The 21,182-nt window shown below is 42.8% G+C and overlaps 1 protein-coding gene across 1 annotated transcript in view; it reads right to left on the bottom strand.

Annotated features, from left to right (window-relative positions):
• hs2st1a (heparan sulfate 2-O-sulfotransferase 1a) overlaps positions 1–21,182 on the bottom strand; it is a 30,975-nt gene that overhangs the window by 8,851 nt on the left and 942 nt on the right. The gene's annotated exons all lie outside the window — the stretch shown is intronic.

Genomic DNA, 21,182 nt, shown 5'->3' with positions numbered 1-21,182 from the left:
ATTGACGGGTGTTGACAAAGCCTCAGAGTGCTCTGCAGGAAGCATGGAGAGAGAAGAAGGGTGTTTGTACGAGGAGGGGAGGCAGCACAACACTGGAGAACCTAATACCCGTGGGAGCTCCCAGTAGAGCCACTAGGCTCCTAAAAACCTTTCCTAATGCCGTGCCTGGCAACTGAGACACAGTTACAGCTTGGACCTGGCCTGGACGTCTTTCCAGGCCGGCATCTGGCACCAAAAGGCCAATTAAGATGTCATCTGTGATTCCGGCAGCCTCTCCTTCATCTGTGTGAATGCGAACATACTCTCAGCCCCTGCTCTTACACCTTCCCGAGCAGCTGTTAATGTTCCACTCATGAAAGCGAGATCTGGTTTCTGACGGGGCCTCGCCGTTTCCGCATGCTCACAACTGGACTGACGGCGTGGAGACGTGCCAGGTGGCTGTAATGGCTGAAGGCTGTCAGCGTGCAGAACAGCTGTAATGGAGATACTCATTCGCATGTCCGTCCAAAGCGCGCCTTGGCCAACAACAACAGAAATAACAGTTGCTATGTTGAAACTTTACCACTTGGGATCAAGTGTCGTTTTGGATTATTTTTAAAATGGAGTACTGTGACAGCAGAGAGAGAATGGCAAAGACAAAAGAAGAGTTTTATGGGTGTGCAGTGCCAGGTGTCTTAAGGACACACAGTCCTCTTTATTCTCAAAGGTTTTGACAGAAAGTTGACTCATATGAATGATGGGAACCTGAATATAATGGTTATTCCAAATATTATATTACGTATTAGTTATTTTTCATATACTTCCCACAATGAGGTCTATATAATTTTGGACAATGACACAATTTTTGTTATTTAAGGGCTGGCAACCACCGACCACAAGGGAAAGGCATTCTGCCTCCGGCTGGCAAGTGGTTGCTGGAGGTTGCTGGCAGTTGGTAGTGTAAAACTCGTCACAAAGAAGTATTCGGTGCTGCGACTATTTGGATCACTAACAGGTTGCCGAGGTCGCCAGGATTTTTTTAATGGAAGATGCCGACTTGTCTCCAAACACTTGCAAACTAATTACACGATGACAAACTCTGAAAAATGCGATGCAAACTTAAAACGTGGGATTGTTCGCCTTCAGTGTAAAAGCTGAACCTTTTGAAATGTGTCGGTTGCTGTGTAAAGCATAACTTTTAATTTGAAGGTGAATGTTCTCCGTTTCTGGTTCGTGTCACTGAGAGAATCACCTTGTAATTACTTTTAACCTGCAAGGGGTTTTTAGACCTGTGTGACCGAGGCCTATATGCACAAAAACAAACAACAAAATGAAAAAAAGCATAATCACTTTCAAGTTATATGACAAATATAGACAAATGTAATTCCTCAGTGGTTAATCTAATATTTTTATTAAACCTGAGAGCTTGCACTTTAGCTCGTGCTCATTATATTTCTGTATCTTCAGTACTGTTTGGCAAATAGCTAAAATAATAAAATAACCTGTTTTGATAGATGGGGTCACATGACTGTTGGGGTTTTCTCTCTAATATCGTAAGGTCTTTGCTTTACAATATAAAGTTCCATAAGACTGGCATTTCATGAATTAAAATTAATTAACCTGTAAATTTGTGTTTGATTTGTGCTATTCTTCCTGGTTATTCAGAAAACGTTCATTATCTGAACTTAAAAGCAGCTTTAATCCATATATCTACCTCACTTCTCACATGCCAAATATATTATGAATGAAAATGTGATTTCAGTGCTTACAGCTTAAAGAAAGAAAAAGAAACATCTGAAATATTCAACAGCAACTTTTTCCAGTGCTCCAGTTACTCTAAATAATCCGCAGGCTTCACTGTCAGGAGTGTTTTACTGGGACTACTTTCCATTAAATAAAATACTCCCAGTGAGAACTGTTGACAGCGAGGTCTGTGGATTATCCAGAGCAAGGAGTAAGTGCTTCGACTGCAGCTGTATATATTTAAAACAACACGGTTTGAAACTGTGTGCATGGCAAACAAAACCTCGTTCAAAGTAGAACCAAATTAGCCCACATGGTTAAAATACAAACCCAAATAAATGGAGTTAACTGTTAAAATGTGTTCCCACAGGCTTCAGCTCTGTCCGTCTCGAACCGCAGACATCAGAGAGAAGAGAAAGAAAGAGAAGAGCGTGCAATTTGCTTTGCCGTGGAATAAACACACTAATGGAAGAGTATGTGCAGCTTCAGCTTGCAGGGAAATCTTTCAGTGTCTTGCTTTTAAAACTGAAGGATAGAATAGTGAGAAAACACCGGGGGCTACCGTGTCCCTAACTACAGTGTCTTGAACTATGTGAAGGGGCTGTGAGCCACTTGTTAAAGACATGGTGTTTTGTGCCAAATTTCCAACAGTTAACAAGGAGGCGAAGGGGGCACGGAGAGGGCTTCTTAGGCTTTGTAGTAGACGCCCTATTCATTGCAAGATTGAACACACTTGGCGCAAACCTCCATATCAGAGGGCGCCCCACACACCCACACACAAACTTCAGCTTAGCGCTCCCTTCTGAGGTCATTTAATTAGAGAACAAAAGCCTGAATTACTATGGCCACACAGCAGGCCTCTTTTCATTCCACATTTCCGTCGATTTCCTCCCCTCAAGCCGACTATGTGCATTAAAAGCTAATTATGAACCGTGAAGCCAACACGGGTCTTAAACATTGTGACAACTACAAGCCTATTACTCTGAGCTTCATTCAAAGTCAGAGACAGGAGGAAGACAGAGTGCTGGTAGCTGAACATATTTACTAAAGCAATTTAACGCCGATTAGACCCAGGCATTTGAAATCATCATTCATATTCGCCGCCAGATCTGCAGAATGTGACAGGCCATCATGTATTATTGCTATCACGTCAGATCTGATGGGATAATAAAAGTGGGGGAGAGAAGATGATCTGTTCTCCAAGCAGCTCATAAATTTATCATCGCTCCGATACGCCAGTTGGAGCTCTCTGCCTCTTCCCCTGAGAAGTTTAGCCCCTCGAACCGAAGCCTTGAGCTAGGTGGGTAATAGAGATCGGCTATCAGCGGCAGACTGAGGTCTATGGGCTTGTATGGTTCTGCTTGGATGCCGCTGGATTGCAAAATCAATGAAGGATGACAGGCAGGAGATCTAGGTTGCTGCTGTATAAAAAAAAAAAAAAAAAAAATTGAGTTAGTCTGCTGCTGCCGTTTCTCCTCGTCCCCCTCTATATCGACTTGGATGCATGCTACTGTTTTGCAGTGCCAGGTTTCCAGGGGGACAGTTATGTCACCACTGCAGCACTCACGAACATTTGGATAAATTGTGCACTTCTGAATTTCTAATATAATTCAGCCCTTGGACACATTTAGCAGAGGGTGGATTATCAGAGGAAAAAGGAGTAAAGTCAGACCGACAGGGAGAGATTCAGGGCCGATCAAACAGAGCAGAACCTGCATTGGCATTATTATTTAAGCGATGACAAGGAAAATGAAACATGCTGTGAGAGGAATCTGTTGGTGCAGCTTTTCAGCGCTGCTGGCAGCCGCAGAGAACCGAACACAGAGACAGATAAACAAGGCCGCTTGCACTAAGTGGCTGTGAAGGTGTTGGGTGCATTCAAACGAGATCAGAATGACAGACAGGAACAGAGACGTGCAAAACCCACGCACACTGGAGCGCATTATTAAAAAAAAAACAAAAAAAAGGAAAAAAAAAAACAACTTCCTTTAAACTTTAAAACCACACATGAAAACTTTTATTTAATTGCATATTACTTCAGTGGGAAAGAAACCAAAACAAAAACAGAGAAGTCTCCAGCAGACTGAAGTGCTAAGGAAATGGGGGTAATTGCTAACGCCGTGGAACTTTTTCCCCGCTAGATTTGAGACACAAGTGCAACATTGACGCTCAAAGAAAGGTTTCATTCACTCGTCGCTTCTCTGCAGTAGCGTACAGCTGGGGGAGACAGAAGGAGGCGGGGGCTTTGTGGAGAAGGAGGGAGGCCAGGACAAACCAGGTCTGAGATGGAGACAGACAAAAATGTGGCCAGAGAATCTGCTCACTGTTTATTATGAGGCAGAGCTGGAGTAGCAGGGATGCCACCAGACTTTGGTCTCCTCAGCATTATTAGATAAAAGAACCGATATTATCCCAATGAGCTGGTGGAGCCCAAACTAGAGGTAAAAGAAAAACGACTTGGATTTCCATTTTCCATGTGGCCAGATACGTGATTTTATTTCTGATTGCTAAGATGTATCTGCTGGCTGACAACCTGTCAGTGGTGTGTGAACAGAATAATAAAGGAACTATAATAAATTAACAAGTAGCTTTTATGAGATAGAGCACTAAGATTAGCTCAGAGGTTCCCAATGTGTGGGGCCCATGGGGGGCGCAGAGCCAATGCAGGGGGGGCGCGGTATGAAAAAAAAAAAGTTTACAAATATTCTTGTAAAACAAAGGGGGGCCTAGCAAAAAAAAAGTTTGGGAACCACTGGATTAGCTAATTGTGATTGCAAACTGGCAAAAACTGCAGTTCCTCGGCTGGCCACATGAGGCTGTCTCTTGAAACGAGTCAGTCCCTGCAGAAACTAAAATGTTTACATCCTTGAGCAAATAACGGGTTTGCTCTTCAATTCTTACTTTTCCATTACAATTTATATAAGAGGAGTGCTCTAAGTCAGCGGTCCCCAACCCCCGGGCCTCGGACCGGTACCGGTCCGTGAGTCGTTTGGTACCGGGCCGCGAGAGTTGAGGCTCAGGTGTGAAATGTATGGTTTTCAGGGTTTTTATCGGTTTTCAGCGTTATTTTGTTATCGTTTTTATCGTTAACTCGGTTTTCCTGGGTCTTTTCACGTGTTTTCGGTACCGGTACTAGTTTAGTTTAGTTTAATCCAATGCACTTGATTAAGTGTGAGCATCTCTATAAAAGCAGGCGTGGAGCATTCAGGAGGGTTAAGAAAACATCATAATCTTCCGAGGTGTGAACATCCCAGCAAATTTAGACCATGCAATGTTCAGAGAAACTAAAAAAAATAAAGACCTAGATTTCAGACTCTACAGGACTGTTAACATGTTACAAATTAAAATTCACGACAGTATGATTAGAAAAAAAAAAAAAGACTGAACTAATTTAAAGTTTGTTTGGAAAGATTTCCAGGAATAGCCTTTTCCCTCTTACAAAGTTGCATCTGACCAAACCTCAAGACTTCTGGAACGATGTCCTCTGTAGTCATATCTAGAGTCAAATCTCAATCATCTGTGTGACAGCTAAAGCTTGGCGCAAACTGGCTCATACGACAGGACAATTATCCCATGCACAGCAACAAATCAACAACAGAAAATCAAGCTGCTGCCAAGGTCCGGTGAAAGTCTAGATCTTAACTGAAATGCTGTGGTGCAAACCTCAATGAACTGAAGCAACGTTATAAAGACGAGTAAGGCGAAACAAGAGTATCACAGAAAACGATTACTTTAAATTTTTCTTGCAGAAATTGTATTTAGTCCAAGCTTAAAACTTGCTAAAGCAGCAGCTTGCTAATGGCAGAACATTAACCACAGGATAGCTGCATGGTAGCTAATCTATATATCTACAGTCCCAGTATGAGCGATGATTTACTGGTATGTGTTTAGCCAGGATAATTCAAGTCAACATTTGACGGGATGTCAGTGACAGCAGCAGCACAGAAACACACAAAAATTTATTGTCTACAAGAAGATGTAATGAGCCTCTGTTTGGTCTGTTGTCTAGATTGATCGTAAAAGGAGGGGAAGTTTGATTAAGAATGCTTTAAATGATGGCGAACAATGCATCAAAGTCAGATTTTAATATAAGTAACAGGAAGGCTCCACTATTTCAAACCAGCCAGCGAGGTGACGTGTGAAAATAAAACGTCTGGCTACACTGCAGATCCTAATAAATAACAAGTTTCACAGTGACGCGATATTTCCCGCCCAGGACCTGGCACTGCTGCTTTGCGAGGCTCTATAAATGCTCACAAAAGAGAGTTTCTCTGTTTAATTGTTTGTTCTGCTTTTACTAGAATGTGCAGAGACGCACTGTTAAGGTCAGATTTCCACCTACAACGACCCGAGGGCGATGGAAGCGCCCTCTCCTTCAGAGAAATGCTGCAGCTTCTGCGTTGGCCCTGGAATTGAATTAATCAAAAACAGTCCACGTAAAGGTCACGTATCCTCCTGTAAAGCTTCAAAACGACATTTTTTCCCCCGCTTCCCAACAAAAGTAGCTGAAAACAAGGGCATCTCTGTCATGAAAATACCCACAAAGCATCCCTCAGATGGGGAGACGACAACAAAACGCACCCTTGTCAGCGCAGACAGTGGTTAGGTGGTATGGGTCTCGAGTCCACAATTACACCATTGAATGTCATTTAGGAGGAAGACGTTCAGACTACAAACTACAAAAGTGCCCCTTTTTTTTGGGCAGAAAACGCTTGGAAAGTGTCAGCTTTATCTAGGGAGTTGAAATACAGATGATGATGAAGAAGCAGGACCAAATTCAAATGGTACACCGAGTCAGCCCCAAACACATGCGGGCCGTTTTTATCTCCTAGTCTAAATGCGAAACATGTCTCCACACTAATGATAACAATCCAGGATAGACGGAGGTGATAATCATCATGGTTCAACCTGCCATTTCCCACCCTAATATGTCTTTGGCGCGATCGAAGCCAGTAGTGCTGTCTGACAGGTGAGCCAATAATGTCTGGGAAAAACCGAAAGAGTAAAGGCGGCCACGTTCTGTCTGCTTCATCAGAAAACAGCCAGTCAGATGAGATTATGGAGCAATTTACACAGATGGCAGATCCCATCATTCCCCTGCCTTGTTAAGTAAAGGCGGGTCTGACAGGTTGCAAAGGGGTGGGGTGGGGGGCGAGGGCGATTGATTGGAACAGATCTCATCTTGGCACAGATTGTCAGTGACTAAGCAGTGGGAATTAGCCAACATTTTCAGAGGCAGCTGCGCTTCAAAGGGAAGGAGAATAATATGTGGGTAACTCGTGTGTTGTCGAGAGGATGAGCCAGTAAATGCATTTGCTAAAAGGAGAAAAAACCCCCGGCAGGAAGGTCTCTGTCACTGCTAAATGCTTCCTTCACACACAGGCTCACAAACACTGCAATCAAATCTGTGCAGAAACCTGAAGCGGCTGAATGCATATAGATTTGCAGTCTTCCTCAGAGCAGTTGTATCTTGATATAACAACGATGTTTGCATAACAGCGCAGATCTGGTTGCAAGCACAACTCAGATATCCTGTGTTGACTGTGCTTCTGTGCCTCTTCGCCCCGTAACACGTAATTAATAATGCATATATGGGAGTCTGGGGAAAACTCCACACTCTATTAGATGGAGCTGACAACAGCTATTCATAGGTTTAATAATGATAAGTGGGTGGGGAAGGTGAACATTTATTTTTGTCTCTCTTCTTTCATCTCTTCACGTAAAGCATCTGCAGGCCAAGGATGAAGAACCGAGTTCACCATCAGGAGATCAGGTCCCACTCCGCTCTTCAGCTGCAGGTCTAAACTCAGGATTTTCAGTCAGCATTGAGTCTCTGTTTTCTATTTCCAGTTTGAAGTCTATAAACCTCACCGTGTTGGATCGATATGAAACTTTCCGCTGTGTGTAAGGTCGTCCGAGGATATAAATACACATGGCTTCTCAAGATGCTGATAAAATAATCCTGCCCATTTTTCGGGTCTGTCAGAGTTTGGATTGCTCAATAAAATCTTTCACTCGACAAAACCATAAGCCAGATGGGAGAAACTCGAAGTGGACATAAAAAAAATAAAAAGTCATTGATCCTTTTGATCAACGTCACCAATTCTTACACAATGTGCACATCTGGAAACGTGTCTTTCCCCAGGTGTAAAAGCATAAAAATGGATTTTCAGGTTAGCAGATGTGCAAACGTTCTGATTTTAATGATGTTTTTGTGTAAAGACTGCAAATGAAGCAAGCTGAAAGAAGCCAGGCTTTCTTTGTGTTGACTGGCTTGACAAAACCTAAAAACCTAGTCGGAGATAATGAGGATCACGACGATGGTTATCGGCTTTCTCTGTTAACTCGGGCTTTCTGCTTCAGTCTCCGTGCTTCAGGCTGCATAAGAAGGAACCATTTGAAGCTCTTCTTCTTCACAAAACAGATCAATTGAGTGCTGACTACTCCAATCAGAGACATTACCAGGGGAATGGGTGATAGAGATCTATGCAGAATATTACAGTGTAACAGTAAAATGCAACACTGGTGCTGCAAAAAAGGTGAAAGAGAGTAATGCTGCAGATTAGTCGTGAATTCATGTGAATTTGATCATTGCAAGCTCAACCAGTTAGATAAATATAAATTCTTGAGTTAATTAAATCATTTATTTTTACTGCTAGGCGCTGCAGTTTATTTCTAGCTCTGAAACTTTTATCTGTATGCGTGCAAACATTAAATGTCACTCAGTGTGTTCAAATATGACTCTTCCTAATAAAGATGTAAAAAAAAAAAAAAAACCAATAAAAACTGTTGCTTTAGTTTGTCACCAGATCAAAGTAAAATTAAGTTTACTGATTGATTATTAATAAATAGCCTACAAACATAACTTAGAAATTTGGAAATCAGAGCTGTAGATCAGGTCAAAACATAAAAACAAAAATCATTTATGTATTTTCTGCATCTCCAGCTGAATGACTGCGAATCCTCTGATAAAGCAAACCACACCAATAACATCAACAAGTGGTATATATAAACTGGAATTCCTCAGCAGAGAATGTATATCACTAGGGCTGCCACAAACGATTATTTTGATAGTCGACGCCATCGTGACTAGTCGACTAATCGTGGCAGCCCTATATATCACACTTGATGCACACTGAAAAATGGCACTGAGAGTCAATTTTAAACTCAGACTCTGAACGTAGCCTGAACCTATATGTTACCATGACGATCTAATGCCTTTAGCGACTCAGACTTTAAGCTACCCAGAGCTACCCATTTCTGCTAGTGTAACACCTGTGTCCTTGGTTAAACCGTCTATGGCCGTGATGCATTCTGGGTAAACTAGGTGAGAATCAGTGTGGAAGTTAGAGTATATGAGATGGTCACATGAGACTCCAAAAGAAAGTCAATCCCCACAGACTACCAAAATTACCCAACATCACAGCAGGAATAAACATGTTTACAGTCAGGTACAATAATGGTTTTGGTTTCTCTGAGTCATTTTCTCATTTGTGCAAATCTGTGGGTGGGACTGGGATATTTAACTCCAGAATCTGAATTGGACAAACGCTTAAAATTTACATCACCATGGACACAGCAAAGCGGAGTCAGTGAACTGGACCTTTCAGCAGTGTTTGCGATGTTGGCGTCTTCTGGATCGTTTTTACTTAAATCAGATATCAAATAAAATAAAAAGGTTAATTATGCTGACAGGTCGTCCAAGACATCTGTGCTGTTTTCAGCGAGAGTAAGCTGCTGAGTCAGCACTTCACCCTGTCATTCATGGAAAAGTCAAAAATGAAACTCTAGACTGTAAAATGGGAGCTTCCCAACCAACGAGACCAGCTTTTATATAAAGTCTATGATGCAGAATTCATATAAAAGAAATAAACAGCTTTAGGTCTGCTAGGTTACTCTTGGTACAGCCTCTCAGGCCACTTGAATGCATTTATAGTCTGATTTCCTGATTAAAAAAAGGAACACCACACTAGGGCAGAGTGTTAAAATCCCTTTAATGCTGTTTTCAGTGAGAGTTTCACAGGGCTGCATTCCTATTTTATTTAGGCCGCATTAGAATACCAGTTTAATTATGGTATTTGAGAGCAAAATGCAAAAATATGTAAATGGAACGCAAATGAATTAACAAGCGACTGTGGGTGGCATCCGTAATAAGTGTAAACGTTAATATAGCAACAGGCTTTTGAAGCTCGTGCACATTTTAACCATGCTGTTCACGATTTGAGGCAGCTGTGGCGGCTGGTGTTGTAAAAGCACTCTGAGTGCTCAGTGAGAGTAGACGAGGGCCGTATAAATAGTAATCCATTTACTTTACATTTTTAAAAACAGTGCAAAGGGAAGAGATTGTCACGTGGAAGCCTCGTGACCTCTGAAGAGGCAACAGGCTGTTGGTTGTTTGGTCACAACAGTCACTTTCCCACACCGTGCCTGTAATCAGCACAGATTAAAGATTAAACCCTTTTTATTTATTTGCTTACGTGTTGCTGTCAAGGTTACGCGCAGTTCTGAAGAGAGAGAGAAATATCGAAGTTTTAACTTTTGCCCCTTGAAAGCCTTGAAGAGTAACTCTTGAAGGTGTTTTTCTGAACTGAGCGGTTTCTGCGTCGAGAACAAAATGACTGGGTCAATGAGGTGCCCTCTGTCTGTGCAGCTATCATCAAACCACATCTTTATTGATATACACTTAGGTGTCAAAACTAGTCATGGAGGCTACAAATGAGGTCGTAAAATGACGTCTTTATGGAGGAAAAGGGTTAACATTTGGCAGCACGGTGGCTCAGTGGTGCAGGCCCTTCACGTCCTTCATGTTCTCACCTCTCCTCAAGACTGTACTCTAACCTTTAAACAACCCTTTGAACTACTCCATACCCAGCTGGACTCCTTTTACAAGTCAGCTAAGATGCTGCAAGTGTGGCATGAAGGAGATTTGGGAGTTGTTTGGGGGATGTGTTGAAATGCCTAGTAATGTCTACACTCTAAAGAAGCTGCACTGATCTGCTCCTGTAAATAAAATAAAAAAAAGGGGGAATGAAAGGACACTTGACCTGCACAACAGCACATAGGCCCTTTATTACTCCCTCCAGGCAATGCTCACATGTAGCATTGAATCAATCGTGTCAAGCCGGCATCCAGTCTGTTTGATAAGGTCACAATTAGCAGGAATCTAATCCAGTGCACTGCTTTAGCACATTAGTATTGGTCAGGAGGAGCAGGGCACACAGAGACACTACGATAACGAGAAAAAAGAAAAAACAAAACTGCTCGATCAATCAATGTGGTGCGTAGCGTTCACTGCCTGAGCAGAGGTCGATGAAAAACAGAAAGGGACGCAGACACACATCTACTTATCCTCCTGCAACAGGGGACACGGCCAAGTGTCGGACCTGTGCGTCCAGCAGCCCAGATACTTCATTAGTAAGTGCTGCACACTCACAAACACACATCTCAACCCAGGTGTTTGTACCTATTTGTATTCTGCCTTAAAAAACAAAACAAACAAAAAAAAAACCTTTCTAGCTGAATGTCAGGCGCTCCATCACTGACAGGAAAAAGGGAAAAAGTGCAAAAAAAAGGGATATAAAGAAATGGATGAGAAGAAGCCTGATTGGAAACAGCGTGGTGGCATGAAATTAACAGCTCTTCCCCGAGGACACGCGGTGCTGGACATGTTACAGGTGAACGCGCTGAACGGCTTTAAGCCCACTCTGCAACAATTAGAAGCAAAGTTGAACCGGAGGCTGAGGAAGAACAAGGGCAGCGCTGCTCAGTCTTCCTTCCTCCTACATCCCTCTGTGCTCTGATGAAATGGGTTGTAAAAATGCTGCAGGCTTGCTTTCTTCATTTTTCTTTTTTTCCTCTCTCTCCGTAGAGGCTTACGATTTCCACCACCCATGGCTTTAAATATTTTTGTGTGACAATGAAAATTAAATCATCTCTTGCATTTCACCCCCCCTCCACCTCACTTCCTCTTCCTTTGATGGCGCCTTATTTTCCAAATCCGGCAGCAGATGTTCTCATTTCATGCGCTCGTCCAGTGGAGTTCGTAAAACACAAGAGGGATTTGAATATCACAAAAGGGGCTCAGCGAGCAAATGAAGAAGTTGTTTACAAGTATTGATCCAGAAAGAGCTGGATGAGAGCAGTGCCATTATAAGTCATTATCACGGCGGGGTTTTATTAGCCCCTTGCTGTTTCTCCTGTCAGGAGGAGGAGAAAAATGAAGCCCCGCTAAAGGAGAAGCAGGAAACTGACACCTGCCGTCACGTGTTTACAGCCACAGGCTCCGTTGTCTGTCAGAAGCCCACAGGATTAACTACGTCCACACTAATGCGTTTTCGTTTGAAAACGCATCGTTTTCTCTCCGTTTTGGCCTCCCGTCCACACTGAGACGGTGTTTTCCTCAAGGAAAAACGCAGCGTTTTGAAAGCGCTCTCGAAAACGCATACATTTCGAAACGGAGCTGCCCCGGTGCAGTGTGGACACTCGAAAACGCAGACTTTCTAAAACGATGACGTATTTTAGTCATGTGATGCAGTCATGTGACCAATTAAACAAAGATAGCGGAGGGCATTATACAGCAGTTGTTTTGATTGCTCTCAATTTTGACAGCCCTAAAAAGATTAATATCAGTTTGTACATGCTCCAGACAGCTTTTCTTCAAATTCTTTAATTCTCACTCGCTTTTGCGCATGCGCAGTACTGGAACGTAAACGTTTTGGGGCGTTTCAATGTGAACGCACAACTCTGTGAAAACTACTGAAAACGCTAGTGTGGACGCTGAGCGTTTTCAGGCGAAAACGCCGTTTTCAAATCTATCCGGCGTAGTGTGGACGGATTTGTTCATGTAGCATTTAATATCATATAAAAAAGGGAGTGTGATGAGTAAAGGACAGATCATTTCTGAGGTTGGCATGAGGAAAAGTCACATTAGTACATGTTAGCATGTTAGGGATGTTAGCGTAATTACAGGTGAACATAAAAAGTTAATGGAAATGGAGGCAAAGTTCCAAGAAAAACCTCAATATTTCCATGTTGTAAATGTAGTGGGACAAACCTATTCATTGAGATTAAAGTGACAAAGTTAAGGGGAAAATTGTATATAAACAGTTTTAAAGACAGGAGGTACCAGCGAATGTAAACAATGTAGACATATTTTATTAAGGAGCTGCAACAGTGTGAAGCCAGGCTGCTTCTGATGAACAAGAATGAACAAGTTTATATTTCGGAAAAGTCCCAAAACATGACGGCATCTCAATCGGCATATCCATTAGAGCCCGACTGATTTATTAGTGAACCAATATTATCCACCGATATTAGCTAACTATGTTTATCAAAGAAGAAACCCAAGAAACACCCTTCAGACATGTTATGGGTGTTGATGTTGCAAAGTTTGGCCACCAGAGGGCACCTTTCCGCTCCAAGCCTGAGTTAATTAATTAAAATCATGCGATAATGATCTAAGGCGTGGGTGTACGACTCCTCCAAGACATGCTAATCAATCTGGATGAAACTTTCTTTGTTAACTGCCTAGGTTTTAGGATGAACAATATCTATAACTATAACTTAGATACTTACTAATTATATCAGCAAATATCATTATTGGTCTTAAAAGTGCCATATCAGTCAGACTCTACTATTCATAAATAATAAGGTGATTATGAGCTAAAGTACCAACTATTTTCTTGCCACTGTGTCTGATTTACTTACTTAATAAAATAAATACTGTTTATTCCAAGCTCTTTTTTGTCAAATCATGATTTTTCTTCTACCAAATTTATACATTTCACCTTAAATGGCCTTAAACACGTCGTTATACATCATCTCTCAGGGTCAGTGTTCACTTCCATTTTAATTAAATAATATCTCAGCAGCTGTCAGTCACACCTCCCGTCGTCAAAATGAGCTTGGTCGATATAACATGACCGGCAGGCTTTCCGCGTCGCGTGATGTTCAAAGCCAATTTTATCACGTTGAGTGAGCTGACACCTTTCCCCGGCAGTGACGCCGGAAAATATGAAGACAGTGAGGAGGGAAGAGCCTGAGAGGAGGTGGGAAGGGAGTACTGGGGACGGGCCAGCCGAGCGGAGTGACGGGGCGGTAGTAGAGTGGGTTGCTCTTCTAGAACAGCCTCCAATTACATCCAGGGTGTGAAACCGTCCATAACACCCCGATTAGCCTGTCTGTCATCCTGCTCCGGCAGCAAAGGCAGAGCCGGCTCCGGTTGCTGCTGCGTGTTCCACTTTGCAGGAACACATTTCCTGTCGCACAAAGTGCACGCCAGGGGCCATAAATCCTCGGCCTCAATCAGAGCCTGCTTCTAACAATACAGCAAAAAGCCCAGTATGACCATTAGTACACTCTGCCTCCCAGTCTCCCATAACAAATCCATCCCTGACACCTATGCCCATCCCTTCAGCGGGCTCCTCTCCATTAGCTGCTCAAATGGCACGTATCAGAGAGTGACTGAGCAGGCAGGTCCGGGCGATAGGCGCTACCGGCTGCTTGTGGTAGCAGATGCCAAGGTGCAGAGTGAAAGCAAATGACTTATGCACCCTCCCCCCTTTAGGGAAGCTAAAAACAGAGATGCAGGGTGTCAGGGAGAGTTCAAAGGGAATCTCAGCGGCATAGCCAAAGAAAGGACGAGAAGAGATGAAGAGAAGCTGGAACTGACACGTTCAAGGAGGTTCAGGTTTGCACCTGGAGCCGTGGCAAGAAACGGGTCTAGTTGAGCGCTGCCAACGCGTCACCAATTAACTTTAGAAAGGAAGCCACCGTTTGGTGTCGAGTGATTCACAGACACCGGCTGACACCCTCTTGACAAATGTGTAGGAGTAAAGGGAGACATAAAAAGAGTGACGATTCAAACACAACTGCAGCTCGATCTCCAACATAAGCAGCAGGATGAGGAGACAGCGGCAGGCCGGCTCAGAAAGCTATCAGGCTGTCTAATTAAAGTCTGCGAGGGCGTGCGTGAGGACAGGGTAGCGGTGCCTGACCGATGTCCTTCCAAGAGCAAATTCCTGACCACGTCCCCCTGTTCCCCGAGCGCTGGAGTGTGAGGGTGGGCTGTGAGTGCCCGGCATAACAATCAAAGTCAAATTCAAACGCGGGCCCCGCAGCGATGGGCTGCGGCAACAAATGAATGCTTAAACGCCTCACGTCAGCTCTGCAAACACGCCGACAATGAGCGCGAGGCTTCCTTTTTCTGCATTCAACAGCATCTCTCTTCTCTCTTCAGAGCTCATCACAGAGCCGCTTGTGTCTGGAACTGAATATCACCACGCAACAGATGGAAATTGAATTCCTTTAATCAGGGTGAGTAACGGCCAGTAAAAAAAAAGAAAAAAGCGATGATGCCGATTGGGGGGGGAGAGAAAAAAAGAAGAAAGTCTTTGAGCATGTGCCCTGCTGGGAGTCACGCAACCCTCACATGGCCTGCAGGGCAGAGAGCTGAAGGTCTTTTTGTTTTTTCTCCAGTTAGAAGGGCCACGAGGTGACACCCTAATAAGAAATGTGTCTGTTTCCACAGCCCTCACTATCTAACCCTAGAATGAAACTACGACATATAGCTGCGCGGCCACGGCTCGGTTCTGATTGATCTAAAAACCTTTAAAACAGGCATAGAAGCTGTTGAAAAGCCGAGCCTCTCCACGATGAAAACTCCATGTTTATGAATATTCTTCCGGAGGAAAATACGTTTAGCGTGGCTTCAATTTATAAAAGCAAGGTAGCAAGGACAGGCACAAATAATGATGCACTCAGCTATGTAATGAACATGCTTTCAGGCAGAAAAGATGGGAGAAGAAGAAAGTGTTCCTGAAAGTGAAAGGCTCCGCTATCCATTCATCAAGACATTTCCAACAAAATAAGGAGGCACTCACAGTTTTGACAAATAAAAATTATTCAGCTGTGTCACGAACCCAGCAACGATTTACACTTACATCTTTGTCACCATCAGTCATTTTTAGCCCGGGATTCTCTCTGGTTTAAGGTGATTTAAAAAAAAACCTCCAAAAAAACCATGTCGTTTGGCTTTGGCTTTTAACCACCTCATTACATTTTGTCAACTTCTGGAGAAGATCCAGTCCCTGCTGAATCAAATCTGGGCACTTGTCTCCTGTTTTAGGGAAACATTACTCCTGATTTTCAGTCTCAAACCTGAGAACAAAGCAGAGTGATATTCTTCAAGGTCAGGCGTGAACTGAGAGGAAATTAATGACAAATCTGACGGGGAGAGAGAAGCCTTGGATGCTTCTCTGTTTGGCTCTTTATTACAGAAACTTTATTTTCCATCCATCCCTGTACGTCCCGTCTGCGTTACCGCTGACCCGCTCGGCAGCCGAGCCGGTGAGAAGCCGGAGAGAGGAATCCTGTCAGAATAATGGATCGGGGCCCACAGCGGGACACGCAGTTGCACGACAGCATGTTTGTGATGCAGGAAGCTCCTCTAAGTGAAACCTTGGGATGAAGATTAGCTTGGAAACAAATCACAGCTTGTCCGCCCTGCGGGTGGTGTCTAATGGGAGAAATGATTCAACCTGGATGCTGTGTAATTCGATCCCACGCTGTGAAGAGCACGTTTCCGTTACTCAATCCCACAAAAATTTCACAATGAACAAGTAATAGCATGACACGGCATGGTCACATAGATCTTCATCTTTTCAACCCCCCCCCCATTTTCAGTTACATTTAGACCCCACCTTCTTTTTTCATTGTTGCACAGATACATCTGCAACAGGCGTACCTGGTATTGTGACCGGCCCCCTGGCTGTCTGTCAGCACATGAAAGCATCAGTCACAACTATTTGGCTATGCAGCACATAATTCAGAGCTCCGTTATACAGACGTCCACCGAGTCCAGTCATCCATCAGACTGCTTTTTGCCAAGTCAACAGATTCTCGTGGTGGTGGGTGGTCAGGGAAAAGGCCTCTCAGGTTGTGTTTCAGCTTTGGCTGTGTGTGTGTGTGTGTGTGTTTGGGTTTTCGCTGGGTGTAAAGTATAGCTCTTTACGGCAGCAGTAAACTATGTCACAGACCAATATAGAGATCTATCCCTGCAGGACTCCTGGTTGTTCCAACATGGGAAATCTCAGCTTTGTTCAATTAAGATTAAGCCTCCGCTAAGGAGGTCGTGGTTTTTGGTTTGCGTACATACAAGTCATTCTGCCTGTATACACGATAGCTCCTAAACTTTTGAACAAATTGCATTAAATCTTTGTAGGGGTGTAGAGTGAGCTTATGTTCACAGTCCATTAAAGGTTACCTTACATTCACCAAGGTCTTCAAGGTCAACTTAATGATTTATTGGTTAAAAATTGGCAACAAGCCTTATAGCTTAGAAACTATGATTGAAGAAGTGTGGTGTGTGCTGTCCATATATGGAAAGTACCATATATCATGCCGCATTTGACCTCTGACCTCCCTTTAAGATCAACAGATACATTTGAAGGTCAAATTGATTATATAGTCCTATAGGACTATTTAAAAAGATGTTTCTAACTGTCACTGAATTGGAATGATTCTAATTATCATTTTATTTTATTGTGACTTTGTTAATTACATTACAGTAACAGGTAATAACTGTTTAAATACATACACAACAATTTGAATACACGTACAGTGTTACTGAATGAGTTTTTTTGGGAAAACAAAATAAAGTTGTGATCAAAAACTGTTTTCACTTGATATTTATGACCAAACACTAATAATAAGTGCTGCACGTGTATAATATCCGCACAAATGAAAAATAATTGCCTCTAAAATGTCAAGTATATTAAAATGGGTAAAAAAAGAAAAAAAAGAGCAAATAACAAAAGCCTGCACATTGCTTTAGTTTTTACTACACTACAAACATCTTAGAGCACAAAGAAAACAAAATGAATATATAAAATAGAACACTATTACCTTAAAAGTAAATACTGCACAGGGAGAATGAGCTGCCTTGGCGGATGTTAGCACCCTCTGAGTGCTTCTTGTTTATAACCTGGACAGAACGCCTTCCAACATCAACTCATCTGATAATATCTAACTATTAATCAGGTGCCCTAAAGGTGGACCTATAACGCCTTTCTTTTTTTTCAGACACATAAATATTGCTGCGGAGCTAAACATGTTTAAACACAGAGGTCGGTATATGTGAAAATAATCCCAGTAAGCCAAAAGCTCAGGCTTCAGACAGTTTTTATCCTGCTCTTTGATCTATGTGATGTCAAGGAGAAGAGATATCCCTATTATGGTTATCACAGCTCTGGCTGTGAGCACAGAAGCTCCGCCCACCAGCAAACCTGTTTATGAAGGGCAGCCAATCAGAGGAAAGTTTTCTCAAAGAGGAGCTAGAACAGTTTGTTTCAGACACCAGAAGAGTCTCTTCCACTTACTCGAGCACCTACTCGACTTGGTTTGGTTCTTTTTCCATTACAATTGAGTACCACCAAATGTGCGTGACGCCACATTTTCTACTCAGCTCGCTCGGAACCCCGGCCGAGCAGGTAGTAAAAAAAGTACCTGTTACCAGGTAGTATCACCTAATGGAAAACCCTAAACACTGAGTCGAGTCGAGCCGACTACATACTAATGGAAAGGGGCTTTAAGAGACTCCACCACGACTCAATATCAGGTAAATAAGGATTATTTTGAACTGTGAATCATGCAAAGCTACTCTAGTAGAGTCCAAGGTATAAACATAAAATAAAGTGAGTATAATAGGTCCACTTTGATATCCAGGATTTGAGGCTGTCAACATCTAATTTGATTTTTTTTTTAAAATCCAAGCAGATTGTTGTGGTCTGCAGCAGATGTCATATAATCTCATTATTAAAGTGAATTCCAAAAAAGTTCCCTAACACACACACACACACACACACACACACACACACACACACACACACACACACACACACACACACACGCACGCACGCACACACACACACAGCTCTGCAGACATGTTTCCAAAGACAAACGATATAAATATGAAACTACAATATTTTTTATTTTACACCTTCAGCCTGCCAAGCTAAGGTAGTGCTGATAAAGCAACTTTCAGCTGCTGTTAGTCACCAGGAGTCACCTCCGGGAGATTTGAGTCTCTCCTGGGACTGAACCAGGCATCTCACTCATTAGACAAATGCGTAAACCTCTACACTATGGAACCACTTAGGTTAGGCTGGTTTTGACCAGAAAAAACAACAAAGAAAAATACTGACAGCTTTGACTATCAACAAGGCTGAAATAACATCCTTCCCAGGGTAACAGCTGCATGACGTTCTCTCTCAGAGGACTGTGTTTAAATTCTAAGGTCAGCCTGGGCTGACAAATGGTAAACACCCTGCTTCTTACATAGCACGTTTCTACTCTGTGTGAGCACTTCTTAAACAACATGACTCATTTACCCACTCACACACTGGAAGAGCCAGAGATCGAACCACCAGCCGTCTGATAAATAGATCACCTCCTCTAGTCCGTAACACAAAGGAGACGTGACCACAGAGCACATGCCATAAAACACGTGACCAGCATACAACACATAATGATCAGTATATTACTCAGTTTCCCAAAGCAAAGGCGACGCACTCAAATGATGGTTCTCTGCCCAGAAATCGAAGCAGAAAATATTCAGGTGGCTTCATAAGTCGATCCACTCATTGGTAAACCTGCTGCTCACTAGTGGAATTGGAGCTGACTTTGAAAAACCCACAGATGTTCGAACTGCTGTCACGCAAGTGTTAAAAAGAAAAAGAAAAAAACACCTCTCATTTGAGAAGGTGAAATGGAATTTTTGCCTGAAAATACGTTTTAATTTTTAATTTACAACATTTAAGTGAGGATTTGCTGGTAACCCACAGCTCTGGGATGTTACATGGGCCATATTTTACCTTCTGAACAACTGACTGATGAAGGTTGCAGTTGTGCATTTACTGTTAAATCCTGTCATAGACATCCTGACATGGCTGTTTTTTTACTCGGAAACCATCTCTTGAATATATAGAGGATACATCTGAATATTGAGCTTGCACGCATTTCCCAGGACAGCTCCAGTCGACTTAATTCTAATCTGCTGAACTATAAACACATCTGGGAGAGCAGGTATGCAATGATAAATCTGATTAGTGATGAAGATCTGAAACCTGGATTTCCCCTGTTCCCTGGCAGAGGAGGGAACAAAAAAAAAAACAAAAAACAGAAAAACATATCTGTATTGTCCTAAACTGTTATTTTACAAATCTCTATAGGTCCTGAATTGAAGAATATGTGCACCCCTACCAACAATGTCAAAGTCTAAGAGACATTTTTCAAACTTTTAGTAATAACATTAGTGATTTCTCCATTCCATCAAATCAGAAAGAGGTGGGAATTTAGAAAAGCCGCTCTCACCCGAGGGGAGACTACCCAGACCTTTTTCCCTCTTTATAGAACTCTCTAATACTCCTATGATGTGGTCTGAACAGACCTGTAATGGGACAGGGTCCCTTGTCGCGGGCTAGACTTTCTAAAAATCAGCTCAGAGGAGGTGTGGGAGTCTTGCTCCCTCTCAGACCACTTAAACTTAAAAATAGCGAAATAATATTACAGATTTCTTTGTGTAAGCATGCCAAAGAGATTTTTCCTTCACCAGTTTTAACAGTAAGCCGTGTGACTGAGCCAGCCCATGCGCCATCAGGACCCCCAAACCGCCTCGCCTGGATTGAATTCACTCCTGCTATCACCTCTCCCACAGAATTACACCTGTGCTTTTCCCTGCTGCCACATGTCAAAAGGTCCCCCGGCTGCCTTCCCTTCAAATAGATGTGGTGTGAACCCCTGAGGTACGCAGGCTGCACTCTCACAGTGTCTGCACGGCTTTAAAAAAAAAAAAAATCCCCAAAGTGGAAGCACCAGAGAGATAATCCTCCAATGTCCCAGATCTTTACTGGGACTGAGCCCCTGGTGGGAGCCAGCGAGGGGAATTGAAGGCAGCGGCGGCCACGTTTCAATCAGAGGAAAGAGTTTGGTGATGGGGGCATGAGAGGATTTGCAGCAGTGCGGTGTCCCCCATGAATACAAAATATTACTAAGAAGTACTTTAAGCAAAGAGCTGCTTTCTGCCCTGTGAACACTGGGATATATTCCTCACTCACCGCCCTGACCTTACAGCCTGCGTCGAGCACCATCATGACCCAGGCACAGTTTACGGTCACATCTTTCTAAATTAGCTGATGATTCCTCTGACAGAGAGCTGGGGGATTTACACATATAAGTCATTTCCCAGGGAGAAGAAATCTCTGCTGATTATCTGTGTCTGATTTTTTTTTTAAAGTGAGGAATCTTGGATCTCTAGCTGGACTTCTGAAAACTCTGAAGGTCAATTTTCATCACTTGCATCAACTCCAACAATGGAAAGGCCAAATCATAAGCACAGAGAATACCTGTCAGGTTAACCTCCAATGAAAACAATACTGTGTAAACACCATTATGCATCAAGTCAG

This window comes from Pelmatolapia mariae, linkage group LG18 (genome assembly GCF_036321145.2).
Source record: "Pelmatolapia mariae isolate MD_Pm_ZW linkage group LG18, Pm_UMD_F_2, whole genome shotgun sequence".
Classification (NCBI taxonomy): Eukaryota; Metazoa; Chordata; class Actinopteri; order Cichliformes; family Cichlidae; genus Pelmatolapia; species Pelmatolapia mariae.
Note: the sequence above shows the minus strand (reverse complement) of the source record. Positions and strands in the feature narration are given on the sequence as shown.